General features: G+C 34.9%; 1 protein-coding gene across 4 annotated transcripts in view; it reads right to left on the bottom strand.

Moving 5' to 3' along the window:
- The window catches only part of LOC123880891, a 503469-nt gene that overhangs the window by 198726 nt on the left and 289257 nt on the right, over positions 1 to 15486 (bottom strand). The gene's annotated exons all lie outside the window — the stretch shown is intronic.

Raw genomic sequence — 15486 nt, 5'->3', positions numbered from 1 at the left:
GCAAACAGGTATCCAGTACCGACAGGTCGGTGCGGACAAAATAGCCTTTTGTTATCTTATACCAATCAGCCAGTCAGGGCGTCCCCCTGCCCCAAACCCCGATTGCCATCTCAACCAGTCGCGAACTATACTTATCTTCACTTTCTGTGGGAGCTCATAAGGAGCCTCTATAGCTCAGTGGTATAGGAGCGGACTGAATTCCGAAAGGTCGGCGGTTCAAACCCCACCCGTTGCACTGTTGTCGTACCCACTCCTGGCACAAGCTTTACGCTTAATTGGAGGGCAAAGGGGAATATTAGTCATGATTAGCATGGCTAATATTCTTTTAAAAAAGGTAATAATAATATGGTAGTACCGATCCGCACTAACTTGTTGGTTCCATAAACCTGCTTCTTTACACAAGCACCCAATTACAAGAGAATACAACAGAGGAATTGGAAGCTTGCCTAAAGAATTTCGCGCCTCTGTGTCTCAGTAAGGTATTTATATTACAAAGAACACCCTTAGTTTAACAAAATATTAGAGCATGAAAATTGGATCTACATTTTCTGTTATCTCATTCCGTCCAATTAATTTTTCGTCTCGTTTTGCTGACGCTACCGTATCCAAACTGTGCTGGCTTAAAACCAAGCAAGTTTGGATAGTCGCACAGCGCACGGTCCACTGCGCGTTTTTAACGAGTGTACTCTGATCAACAGAGACAATACGAGCTATCTAATTAAACTGGCGAATAATGTTTTTCTTTATAAAATGTTCGCAAATAACGAAAATGTTTACTGTATTACGATTGTTATTTCGGAATTTTATTCGTGAATTTTTTGCATCTGTCTCGCGCTTTCAGCTTTTTTATTAATATTAAATATTTGATTTTCGTTAACTGTAGCTGAAGTGAATGTACCTATATCTAGCATGTTGTATAATATTATAAAGGAAACCTATAATATGGTGATAATACTATATAATGCCGATATTTAAGCAGAAGGCTGTTTTTGAAAAGTTTTAATGGTATCTAGTAAAATATGAGTATGTACCTATACCTATTCTTCATTGCACACAACAATTTCAAGATGCCCGCCATGTAAATTAAATAAAATTAAAAAGTATCTGAATCAATCTTGTATAATAGTACGGAACCCTTTATGTGCAAATCCGACTCGCACTTGACTGGTTTTTTAACCCCTGATCCAAAAAGAGGGGTGTTATAAGTTTGACATGTGTGTCTGTGTATTTGTGTATCTGTCTGTGGCATCGTAGCTCCTAAACTAATAAACCGATTTTAATTTAGTATTTTTTTTGTTTGAAAGGTGGCTTGATCGAGAGTGTTCTTAGCTATAATCCAAGAAAATCGATTCAGCCGTTTGAAAGTTATCAGCTCTTTTCTAGTTAAGTGTAACCTTCACTTGACGGGGGTGTTATAAATTTTTAATTTACACTTGTTAAGAATTGGGTCACTTTAACGCCAAGGATTTCATGTTATCGTGACTTTTTTCAAAAGAACGGCGTATTTAAAAAAATAAAACCGACTTCAAAAACCAAAAACACTAAAAAGTAGAAAATAATTTTTGTTTAGCTACACATGTAATGTACCTAGGTATGAAGTCGAGCGAGCATATTAAAACAAAATTAGAAATCCAAGAGTGAAGCTCGCCCGACTTCATACCTAGGTACATTACATGTGTAGCTAAACAAAAATTATTTTCTACTTTTTAGTGTTTTTGGTTTTTGAAGTCGGTTTTATTTTTCTTTTGAAAATTTTTTATTTCACAATTTTTAGTGGCCCCACTGTACTATAATATGCTATGCCCAGTTAAAACCCTACTGTTTACTAAGCTATTACACTGATCGCGAGCAATTTGCTCTTATCCATTGAGGAGTTCTGTTCTCCATCTCCGAAGATATTCATCAGATCTTCACCAAATTTATATGGGACCACCTGCACAGTATACCCTTTCAAACAAAAAAAATCTTCCAAATCGGTCCAGGGGTCTTTGAGTGATCGGGGAACATACATAAAAAAAAAAAAAAAAGATCCCCACGAATTGAGAACCTCCTCCTTTTTTGGAAGTCGGTTAAAAATCATTCGCCTCAACTCTTCCATCTCACGCATGACGTCAAACGCCAATAAATCTCGGCATAGGGCAATACAGATAATAAAACTGTCGCCGATGTATCTGCTTAATGTGCTGCTGAGAGATATATTATGCGTTCTGCATTTAATATTTTGTTATGGCAGAGATAACGGATTTTGTCGCCGTTTTTTTCTATTTTAATCTGCCTAAGAGCCGATTAAAAGAATATTAGCCATGTTAAATGACTAATATTCCCCTTTCCTCTCCAACTAAGCGTCAGGCTTGTGCTAGGAGTAGGTACGACAATAGTGCAACGGGCGGGGTTTGAACCGTCGACCTTTCGGTCACTAAATAATATTTAATCATTAATTTATTTTTTAATTTTCAATCACTAAATAATATTTAATCTATTTATATCTTCTATACTGATTACTGATACTATACAAAGGTAATGTTTGTAAGTTTGTAAGTAATCTCTGAAACCACTGAAATGATGTTGAATTTTTTTTAACACCAGTAGAAAGCTATATTATTCCTGAGTAACATAGGCTATATTTTATTTTCAAAAAGTTAGAGATCTAGTTAATTTTAGGTAGGTAAGTAACTCTTAATTTCAATTGGCCAGGTGCCTCTACCGTGGCTTATCCAGCGCTGACTAGCAGCCATCCTTACATCAGACTCTACATTCTGAACTGGTAGTAGAAATCCTAGGAAAAGAGAGATTTTTTAAAGAAATTGTAAAGTGGCTCACCAATACAGAAAAAATGCAATGCAGTTTTCAATTTTTATATAACAAGTAGCACTATTAAAAAGAAAAAGATATACAGACACTAGGAGTTTACAGAAAAACATCGAAATCGACGGCATTTTTAACCCCCGATCCAAAAAGAGGGGTTTTATAAGTTTGACGTGTGTATCTGTGTATCTATCCGTGGCATCGTAGCTCCTTAACTAATGAACCGATTTTAATTTAGTTTGTTTTTGTTTGAAAGTTGCCTTGGTCGAGAGTGTTCTTAGCTATAATCCAAGAAAATCGGTTCAGCCGTTTGAAAGTTATGAGCTCTTTTCTAGTTACTGTAACTTTCACTTGTCGGGGGTGTTAAGTATAAATTTTTAATTTACACTTGTCTAACTATACTACATCATGTATCAGGCTTTGGTACTCTATTAGTTGCGCGTATATGTATTTAATAGAGGATCAAATAATAATTCAACGCATAATAAACATTTCAATTGCTGTCAAGTATTGATTTCCACTGCCCGCGAGGCGTCAATGGTGTAAGGGTAAAGCTGAAAGCGGTTTAAATATAAAAGCATTCGTGCTTGTTCTATACTAAAATTTACAGAAGATAATGGGAAAAGAAAGAAAGCAAGAAAAAACATTTATTTTGTACATTTAACATTTTGAGCCTGAAGGATAAAATTGAACTTAGAAGCGATTTCTCCATTTTTATTGGTTGTGGTACAATGTGCAAGAACTTTAAAAAAGTTCAATTTGAGTGAGTGGCTTTTATCTGAATAAGTATATTGATATAAGACGATTTGATATAGAGAAAATATAGTTTGTGTTACTGGGCACAACCTTACATCGAACGAATCGATTGTCGTGCTGTCGTAACTTGTGGCAAGCGTCAAAGCTACCCCACAAAACAACGCAAGGGTGGATTTGCAGAATTAAATAAAAAACACACCTAGCTGGACACAGAAATGGCGTCGACTCTGTTTTCGGGACGTTTCCTAATGGTATTGTTATGAAAGCGTATTGTTATTGCGACACTTGCGGGGGAAGCGGCGACGTTTGATTCCATTACAATAGCCAAAAAAATAATGTCACTTTCCCTACTCATTTTCCTATTATTTCTGAAATAATATGATTGTCAACTTTCCATCACATTATTTTACCGTTTATGGAAATGAAATAAATGATGGTTTCTGCGATGGTCAAGCAAAATCAGTAAGTAATCGATTGAAAATACATTCATTATTTTCTTAAAAGCATTTTTTTTTACCTTTTGTGATCAAATATGCTGGGTAGTTGTTGTTGAATTTTTAAATTGTGACCTTCGCAACCTGAAATCTGTGTTTCTTAAGACATCTTGTGTATCTTCTATATAGTTACATGAATATGAAAAAGCCAAGATTATTATTTACAGTGACTTATCTAAGTATCTATAATTATATTTTATATTAAAAAGAGGTATAGTTTATAAGTTTGGGATGTTTATGATGTCTCCGAATCCACTGATCCGATTTCAAACATTCTTTCCCTCTTCGATAGCTAAATTGTTCCCGAATGCTACAAATAGTCAGCTTTTGTCCTTGACTTCGTTCGCGACTCATGTAGGTATAATATGAATCGCGAACGAAGACGCGAGCAAAAGCTGGTGTCATATATAAAAGGATAAACTGACTTACAAACTATAATACCAGCGCAAAGCTGAGGTCTAGAACTTTGAGATTTTGTACGTAAGTAGGTATTATCTATTTACGAAATAACTTCCAAAAGGATGTTTGGAAGTTCCATTCAAGCAAAACCGGGATGGCAACTAGTAGGTATATAAGTACTTAAACTTACAGTATTGGTATTAAATCTATCAAAGATAAATCAATATTTGATATTACTAAAAGCACCCTTCTACAAACTACAAATGCAATTCATTATACAATACATGATGCATGTGCTGCCCAAACTCAATAGAAGCGATTTTCGATCGCCAACGACCAATGTCCCTTCACTTGGTTTGCACATGACTTAAAAGCGAAATACCCCCATGTTTTATTTATAGTTTACATAAAATATGCTCTGTGAATTCAGCAAACGTTCATCGCAATAGCTGTAAGCTGAATTTACGATAGTGTCTCTGAAACTGTGTATTTTTGCGATTTTAGCCAATAGTTATGGGAAGGATTAAGATTAGGTACTCCATTGCATCGATATTTTTTTATAACAAGACTCATGTATTTTTATTTAGCAGCAGATAAAGGTATTGAATCTAAGCGCAACTAAATAATAGAGTATTCGCATCTCTTCCTACCAATGTAATAAGAAAAGGACAGACAAACCTAATTTGGAACCGTCAAACCTCGTGAATTTAGGTAGAGTGCTCTAAAATTTGAGTCTCTAAATTATAATATTTCCCTCCATTTTTAGTAATACTTAAAAAAATCCAAACATCTAAACTAAGCAGGTACCTACTTAGTCATGTCCAGACAAAATCTAACTATCAAATGTTAATCCAATTCCACTTAAATACTAATTTATTAGCGCATTGATCACAAAAGCCGCCAGGGTAGAAGGCGGGCGGTAATGCAATTAAATGCGTTTGACATTAGTAATCTGCGAGTGACATCCATGATAGTCCGTGACGTTTTATTGGACGCGGAATACTTTGATCTTGCCGCTTCGCGTGTGTTATCGCCAATTAGGTGCGCCCGTGTTGTTTAGGGCTGTCGATTTTGATGGGTATTAAATATTTACGTCCCTTTGTGAGAATGTGAAAAATATTAGATTTAGTGGGGAAAAATAACTGACAGTCGACGCACCCAGAAAAAACTAATATGAAAATGTTAATAAAGCATGTTCTATCTTAATAGGTTATACATTTAGACATTAATGGGACGTAAACCATCGATTTGAATACTACATACTCGTATTACTGATTACTGAAGTCCGATAACTTATTGGTAGCTACCGATTTGGTCAATGTCGATTAGCCAGAATTTTGACAGGCAAAAAAAAATATGGCTGCGGAGAATCTAGTTGTGTATCTGTAACCAAAATATGGTCACCCATCGAGTTCTAACACGGGTCACCATTACTTAACCTGTGCAATTATTTGATTCACAATTCTTACCAACAGCTTTAGTTCTAACTAGCTGTGCCCGCGACTTCGTTCGCGTGGAATAGTGACTTTTCGGGCAGCGTGATTCTTTAAATTGACATAACTTTTTTATTTATCAACCGATTGACATGAAATAAATACTAAATGTTAAGTGAAGCTTACTACAATATATTAGTGAAAAACGTATCTAAGTCGAATAAGCCGTTTCTGATATTAGCATGCACAAACACACAGACAAACAGACAAACAGACAAAAAAAAATTAATTACAATTTCGGGTTCGGCATCGATATAATAACAACCCCTGCTACTTTTTTATATATTTCCATTGTACAGACATCACTTTTCTACAATTTTATTATATGTATAGATTGCGTAAGCTCACAGCTGAGTTAGACAGCTGATGACAATCACAATCACCTCTGATTGGCTGACACTCTCTCACTTTGGCTAAAATGCACTGTTGCAGAAAGACCATATATTCAGCCTATCACAGCAATTGAGATAAGACAATAATTTCGTAATCTTCGTACTAAATGAGCTGATGAGCTGGCTACACTCACCAAAGAGACACTATTGCTTGTCACAAACTAATAAGATGCTTTAAATCGAGTCTAGGGGAGGTTGGGGCAACGGGACACAGTGATCGAGTAATCGAATATCTCGTATTGAAGCGGATATTGAATTTTCCCGCGCTCAATCCGGAAGTCGTGGCGGCTCCTTACGATTGGTCGACGTGACGGCGCCGGTCTTTTTATCGTGTTTGCGTTAGTGTAAACAAACTATATTTTCTTTAACTGCCTCGCTTAGATGTTATTTGCTGATGTATGGAGTGGTAAGTTATTTTCATAAATACCAGCTGCTCTTAACATGTTTGAAAGTTCGTGATTGGGTGTGATTTTTTTTTTTTCAATTTCAAGGAGTACGTAGGTATGTACTTACGTAATTGCAAATGAATTGTCAAGGACTTTAAATTAATATTATTGAAAATACTTCCATTAATTTGTAGCATAAGCATCACACATTGGCTTAAACAAATCCAATTCATTTTCTTTTTAATTTTGAAAGATTTTTTATAACTAGGTTATCTAGGGATTTTATAGTAAGAAATAAATAAAAGCTGTATATAACACTCATACCTCTAAACTACCGCCTATGTGAACACTTTTTACGAGTATTCCGACAGTTTTTTGTTCAATCTATGTTTCAAAAAAAAATTTAGTCTTAGTGAATTTTATAGTTTCCTACTAAATCTAATACCTACTTACTATGTGAACATCATTATACCCTACTAAGCAATCCTGATCCAACTGTACGTAGGTTGTATATTGTATAATGTATATCTTATTTTTTTAAATTGCCTCAACCTATCCACAATCGATGACTCAAATTTTAATTACATTTTATCTTAAAACAAAATTTAAATTAGAAACCTAAAAGTACAACCGACACGTGCCTGATCGATCGTGATAGTGATTATCTCGTGATACACGCAGTGATGAATGATCATTGTGACGACGCACAATTTACCGGAGTGATTGCTGATAGTGATTATGAATGATTGCGTAACGCGTGATAGGTAATGCGTTAGGGAGATGAGTAATATTCCCCTGTCCCCTCCAACTAAGCGTAAAGCATGTGCTAGGAGTAGGTACGACAATAGTGCAACGGGTTGGGTTTGACTCGCCGGCCTTTCGCAGTTCAGCCCACTCCTCAACCGTTGAGCTATCGAGGCTCTAATTACATTTTTTCTTTAACATAAAATTTAAATTAGAAACCTAGAAGTACAACCGACACGTGCCTGATCGATCGTGATAGTGATTATCTCGTGATACACGCAGTGATGAATGATCATTGTGACGACGCGCAATTTACCGGAGTGATTGCTGATAGTGATTATGAATGATTGCGTAACGCGTGATAGGTAATGCGTTAGGGAGATGAGTAATATTCCCCTTTCCCCTCCAACTAAGCGTAAAGCATGTGCTAGGAGTAGGTACGACAATAGTGCAACGGGTGGGGTTTGACTCGCCGACCTTTCGCAGTTCAGCCCACTCCTCAACCGTTGAGCTATCGAGGCTCTAATTACATTTTTTCTTTAACATAAAATTTAAATTAGAAACCTAAAAGTACAACCGACACGTGCCTGATCGATCGTGATAGTGATTATCTCGTGATACACGCAGTGATGAATGATCATTGTGACGACGCACAATTTACCGGAGTGATCGCTGATAGTGATTATGAATGATTGCGTAACGCGTGATAGGTAATGCGTTAGGGAGATGAATTCGTTATAAGATTATCGGTATTAGTTGCGGGGATGCCATATGAGCCAATTGCGAAGGGAAACAATACAAACTCTACTCTTATTCTAAAGGCTATTTTACGCCACAGAAGCAACATGCGACGATGCGGCATGCTTGAGAGTTTGTGTAGTGATGAAGACACTTCTGACTAGGGATGGCTACTAAAGGCTAAAAACTAAAGGCTATTTTACGTCGAAGAAACAAAATGCGTCAATGCAGCATGCAAATTTTGCACGCATCAGTTTATTTTGCGCTAATTAGAATATTGTTACGCGTCTACCAACGATTCTTGCTACTTTTAATTTTTAAGCATGCGATCTGTGGCATACCTAGCCACTGTGTTGCTCTGGCGTAAAACAGTCTTAAGATTTAGCTTGATAGTACCACCATAGGTTAACAATTAACATATCATACTGTATAAAGTGGGCTGACTAAATGATAAACAGTTCTATTTTCAAAATTAGCCTACTGTTGTTCCTACCACTGGTATATACTTTAGCTTGCTTAGTTGGATGGAAAGTTCGGCTATTAGACTGTTGAAACACGTAATATTCTTTTTTACCATAGTTTTATGTAAAAGATCTTTCTAAAGAGTTGCGATTTCACCCACGCTTTTTTCTTCTTCCAAAGAGCTAGTCATGAATTCTAAACATTTGTCAGGCACGAAGGTTTTGATGTTTAAAGACTTCACTTTTTACCTCCATTAAATCTTGCCCTTGTGGCTTTTGTAAATATTTTTTGTAGCGGACGAAAGAGCACAGGGTCACTTTTTAGGGTCTTACTAAAGCATAATGTGAGAGACAATAATTATACGTATCGGACTGAAATTTGGCATGCTTTTATAACGTAGATATCCGCTGAGAAATTGATTCTGAAAATTCAACGCTTAAGAGCTAGGCAGTAAATATTTAAAAGCCATTTCTTAGGAGGTTTGAACTTTGTATAGTCCACACAGACGAAGGTGCGGTTATAAGTTAGTACAGTCATATACACATGCACTATAGATTTTCATTCCATTTATAACTAGTCATTATGTTTACATGGTTAATTCTTAAAAGCTACACATGTCAACAAGATTACCGGGCACAATGTTACCAGCGCATCCTAACTGAGTTACGACGCTTAATGGGCAGGAGGGAAACAATTTGATCTGGAGATATAGTCTAAGAGATACATCTTAACCCTCATAAGATATTCTGGGTAAAACATACATACATAGCGTTTTCAGGTACCATATATTATATTTTCTTCGAAATCTTAATTACCCGAATTCCCTGGTTTGAAAACCTCCCTACCACAATAAATTGTGAGCGCTGTGATCTATAAGTGGGAGGTCTCAGGTTTGAACGGAACCCTAAAAACGATTGGAATAGACACGCGCAGTGAAATTCAGACAACAAAGAAAATATTTTAGTATGAAATACGATGTCCCCAATGTTACTTTTTATATATATTAATGTGCTTATGAATGATAATATCTTTACCAAAAGAAATTCCCCTGTCGCTAAAAATTGTGAAATAGGTACTTATTGATGACATCTAAACTGCCAAAAAATACCTCAGACCTAGGCGCATTTCGAACCCTCGTAACTTTAGTTTTAAGTTCATGTGATTAATTGTCACCATCATCATTATCTTACAATTTTAAAAGAATATTAGCCATTTTAATCATGACTAACATTCCCCTGTCCCGTTCAACAAAGCGTAAAGCTTGTACTAGGAGTGGGTACGACAATAGTGCAACGGATGGGGTTTGAACCGCCGACCTTTCGGATTTCAGTCCGCTCCTATAACCATTGCACCGAGGCTTCAAATTAAAATTGTATACAAGTTTGAATAAATCAAACCAAAATATGATATTTCAATCAACTTGGTCTTTATGCAGCATTTACAATGCGCATCACACTATCACACTAATATTATAAAGGAGAAAGTTTGTATGTGTGTGTTTGTGTGTGTATGTTTGTTACTCCTTCACGCAAAAACTACTGGACGGATTGGGCTGAAATTTAGTATGGAGATAGATTATACCCTGGATTCGCACATAGGCTACTTTTCCCACGGGAATTTTAAAAAACCTACATCCACGCGAACGAAGTCGCGGGCATCAGCTAGTATTATTATATAGTAAATAAACACAATATACTTGATATGCTTGAGATGAAATTCTATAAAGATTTTGTAATCTTGCCACTGTCTCTTTGCCTGCACTTATATTCTCGTTTTAAGTGCCGTCATAATTCTGGTACACGAAAGCGTCTACTGATTATCTTCATACAAGTATATCATAATAAAGAACCATAACATTATTTCAACATGGTTATGGTTATGGAGAACATGTGCCACCGATATAATGATTGATTGTAGTGGATCGTAGTGCAGCGAGGAAGTTTGAACAATGAAGTAATTTATCATAATTATGATGATAAAAAGTTGTATCCATTTTCAACGTTGTTCCATGTCTGAGTTCTTTGTTAAGCTTCCAATTAGGTACTACTTAGTACTCATATAATTTTTATATTATCTACTGATTGGTTTATTAATGAAATTAATTATTATGAGAGCCAAATAAAAATCTGATTTTTTTATTATTTTCATTGTATACTAGTCCGCACTTGAGTGAGACATAAATCTCTCATTGATTTTCTCTTCTGGCCCCTAAGTTTAAGTTTAATTTTGAAGAGACAATTTTTCGATTTCCCTTACCGGAAATTAATTCTAGTATCTCCTTGATTGGTACCGCAAAGCCAAACGTGATGAAATAAATCGAGATTCTTTCATGTTTAAAACTCCAATTATAGAGCGTAATAATTATGTCAAAACCTTCATCCCTTCTTCAAATGAAAAAGATAATTCTGTCCATAACATTGTCACAACCTCAAATATATCACCGCATAAGCAGTTTGGAGGCAAAAAATATTTTCCTCGACAAATAACATTGATTTACAAGCGTTTTCGCGACAAAAATAACGCGTATGTATCATGGCGGAAACTCTTGCGATAAAACTTGGATTTATATCTTCAAATGGATTTTTGAGACGTTAAGTGGATACGGTTTATATTAACGCAATCACGTACTAAGAAGCTAATAAATTATTTCCCAAACTGGTATAATCAGTTCCAAACAATTTAGTTATGAACTTAAAAAAACCTAAAAATATGGTAATGTTCATTATTAATAATGCCCATTATTGTATATTTATTGAAAAGACCAATAATTTTGTATAACAAATAAATATAGTAGTTTAAAAGCTAAGCCAAATAAAAATGTGCAGCGGAAGCATTAAAATGTAAATTTTGGAAAATTTATACTAACATGGTTGACACCGGAGACCCTGGTCTTGTTCAATTTAGATAAGTTGGTGCCCATCCGTAGCCATTAATGCCAGTCCTTTTCAACAACCTCTATCCAAATGAAGGCTTTTAGAACGTTCACATAGAGTCAAAAGTTACACAAATCTTACAAAAGTTTGATCAAATATTTGGCACATCTAAGGACACATTTGCTTGGACTGTTTCATTCACTATCACAGCATTGTCTTTCTTAAGATTAGAATGAACACAATTTTCAAAAAGTCACTTTGTTATTGTTCGTATGGAGTAGAGCTGAAAAAAAAGTTTCGGAATTTTAATCGAATCAAATACCTGACGATGAAGATAAATCTGATTATAATAATATAAACAAAATAAAATAATTGTATAAGTAAACAATATCCTAATAAACGTCAATACTTAAATATTGAAACCATCTAGGTAACTTGTGAGAAAACATCTCAATCTTTAAGTGCGGAAGTGTATTGTGCAATCAACAGCAGTAATGTCGTTAAATCGAGAACAGCAAATATGTTTATTCTACGTTTACGAAAGCGTCCCAAAAAGGGCAAAGCAGACGATCTTGCTTTCATTCAAGTCTGAGCCGCCTACGTAAACGTGGGCGAACAAGTACATGAATCAATGCAATTGTATCAATGAACGCTGTTTGACTTTCAAATGAACTACTCTAACCGTTTTAATATCTTTATCTCTACTTTGATTATCTATTTCGCTCATTTAATCTACTCTACTTGGACTGCAATCAACTACATAACTGTACCAACACTAGTCATTAGCTAGCCTTCCTTTGAATTAATATTTTATTATAGAAATTCCGTTTTTTACGAGAAAGTTATTATCATTTTATATTATTACAGTAAAATTAATACCTTCACGTACAGATTCGATATTATCTGGAGGATTTATGTTAACTTCTGCAATAAATAAGGAAGAAACATGAATTACACCCTAATTAAAATCACTATCTACAATCGATGGGGAGTCCAGTAAAACCAGTGAGTCATCAAGGTAACCGTTGCAGTGGTTAACATTCATAGCTGTTACGTTTGAATTCTTCGTGCAATCGATAAAATAGCTGACGAGGGTGCAACGGATTTTTGCAGTCTAGCGTTTAAAAATAAAATAAAAAGACTAATGTAAATTTTAAGCGGGAGTTTTGCTATCAGATTTTATTAGTAATCAATGATCTTTTTTAAATCTGCAATTGAGAATTGGTACTATTAGCAATTTTATTTTACAATAGCGTAACCTATTTTCTACTTAGAATTTGTATTTCGTTTTTAAATATTTTCTGAATTTAATGATTTCAATAATTGTGTAGTATTATGAATATTGTACCTATGTTACTTTGAGCAAATAAAATTGATTCTTAATCTCAGTACCTTTACAGTTTCAAACCACATTATTGTTCAAAAACAGGAGTTAAGTTAACATTATTGATGGAGCTAAAATAAGCAAAATACTAGAACGCTTTAGATTATTGTAACTACATCAAAAATTCAATCTCTATTAATTATACAAGCCACATGTAGCAGTGGAGTGAATCTTATTTATAATGCGGTGCACTGGATCGATACTGATAGTTTTAAATGCGTTAAGCGAAGGGTTGTGGACCCCACAAATACAAATACAACGATTGAAACGTAGATTAGTCACTTGTTACGAGCTTCATGTTTGAAAATGTTAAATTTTAAATAGAATCTCATTCATTGCTATAAACATTTACAAGAAACTAAATATTATGAATAAGGTTGCTGAATAATAAAAAATCAACGGAAAAGGATTTTTGGAAACCAATTGATGAACAAGATTGAGATTTATTATGTAATATCTTGGGCATTGTAGTTTTTGTTGCAATTGATATCTTTAGTGAAGCTCTAATTATTAAATTATTTATTTATTTTAAAAGCTCACTTTTGCAGCTTTTTAGCTTTAAACAAGTAAACCAATATTTTCTCACAAATTATATCTTTGTTTAGGTAAGTTAGCCATAGAAGCAAGTTATTGTAACCAATTATTACACTCTCCAATAGGTATAATAGTGGACAAAAGCAAATTGATTTATCTGTGTAGATAAAAACCGCAAGTCTGATCTATCTGTATAAAAGCAAATCAATATTTTCTTACGACTAATATCTCTGATATCTTTGTTCATTTGTTATCTATAGCAGCAAAATTTTAACCAATTCTGCAATAGTGGACAAAAGCAAATTGATTTATCTGTGCAATGACCGTAAGTCTGATCAAGTTTAATGTGTTCCCATTTAGCATTACGATCTCATTTGCCCAGCGGCCACATTGAATCAGTTTCACCCTGGATTTAATTATTCTACCAAACTCCCGATTTCCATTACCTACTCTATAAACGTACTAATTATCGTTTCAATTCATGCGGGACACATTCATACGTGGTCGAGACAGTGTAAATACAGACTAAAATTACTAAACTCGATTTTTCTAAATGAAAACGAAATTACAACGAAACCCAAAAAAGGAAATAAATACAAATACGGGTAAAGGAAAAGAAATTCACCTTGAAAAACTGATACAAAATAATTTTTATTCCTTATCGGTCCTTTTTCACGACGAAACACGTGATTTCTTTTTAATACAAAAAGCACGCAATATTATAAATCACCAAACATTCTTCGTACTCATTTTTGAAATATACATTATAAACACTTGGTTCTTTGACCTTTTCAGGATCGTCAAGGTCTTTCGTATCACTAATGGGGATTGTGCTGTAGTTTCATGTAATTGTATGATTGTTTATTAGCGTCCCACACACGATCGAGCCAGCACTGTTCCGTCCCACACCGACACGTCCGCTCCGCACGGATGCCGACCTCGCACTGGCTCCTCCAGCCCACTCTCACCCTTATTTTCGGCGCTCAGAGGGCGCAACTTATTTGGCCTCTTTGTTGTATCCCTAAGAGGGGTAAATTATTACGGTTTTGCGATAACATAATAGAACGGTGCACTAAATAATCGAAAGGATAACGCATTTTACTGACCGTTGAAATATTGAATTTTCCTTAAAAGCTCGTAATCGGTGGGCAAACCCGAAAGAAATAGTTGTTTAATTTTTGACAGTGATATAGGGCGTTGAGATAAAGAGGATAACGAGGTAAAAGGTAAACTTACCTGAAACTGGTAAAATATCTTCAGTGCTGCTCTACAACATCTTCAGTGCTTACATCTACTCGCCGTGTACAATTCAAAGTAGGTAACTACTATTAGAAAGGTATTTCTTTTTATGACGTTATTTTTTCTTTAGTTTTATTGCCTTATCTAAGTTTTGGAATTTTGAAATTCAAATTCAAATTCAAAATTCAAAATATTTTTATTCAATTAGACTTTTACAAGTTCTTTTGAATCGTCAAAAACATCTACCACTGGTTCGGAATGCCTTTCCTACCGAGAAGAACTATGAACTATAACAAGAAATATGTAACTATTTTGAAATTCATCTCTACATTATCTTCTCTAACTTCTAAAATAGATTTCGACGCGACTTTTGCCATAATTATAATTAGAACCTTTTACGATGAAAGTTACAAATTTGTTCCTAGCTTATCACGGCTCGTCCGTTTACTCGATTTGACAAAGTGTGGTACAAAACTAACTTGCATCCCGTGGATGTACATGTAAATACAGGCATTTTTTGTCTCGGAAAATCAGAGTTTTTTTGAACTGATATTTCAAGGGGCTTTTATATGTAACTTATATGCCAGCTCCATCGTTAGAAACTAAATTCAAATCAAACTAGTTAACCTAAAACTATTCCTACCAAACAATTTCTGAGAATCAGTTACAAATTCATGCACTTAAATTGCCGAAATGCTCAAAGGCTTGTTTGACATACATTTGAAACTTGAAAATACCAATATTCATTAGTAGTGAGACCAAAATATACGCAAACGAAGCATCGAGC

This window comes from Maniola jurtina, chromosome 3 (assembly GCF_905333055.1).
Source record: "Maniola jurtina chromosome 3, ilManJurt1.1, whole genome shotgun sequence".
NCBI classification, from domain to species: domain Eukaryota; kingdom Metazoa; phylum Arthropoda; class Insecta; order Lepidoptera; family Nymphalidae; genus Maniola; species Maniola jurtina.
This window is presented reverse-complemented; position numbering and strand designations above follow the sequence as displayed.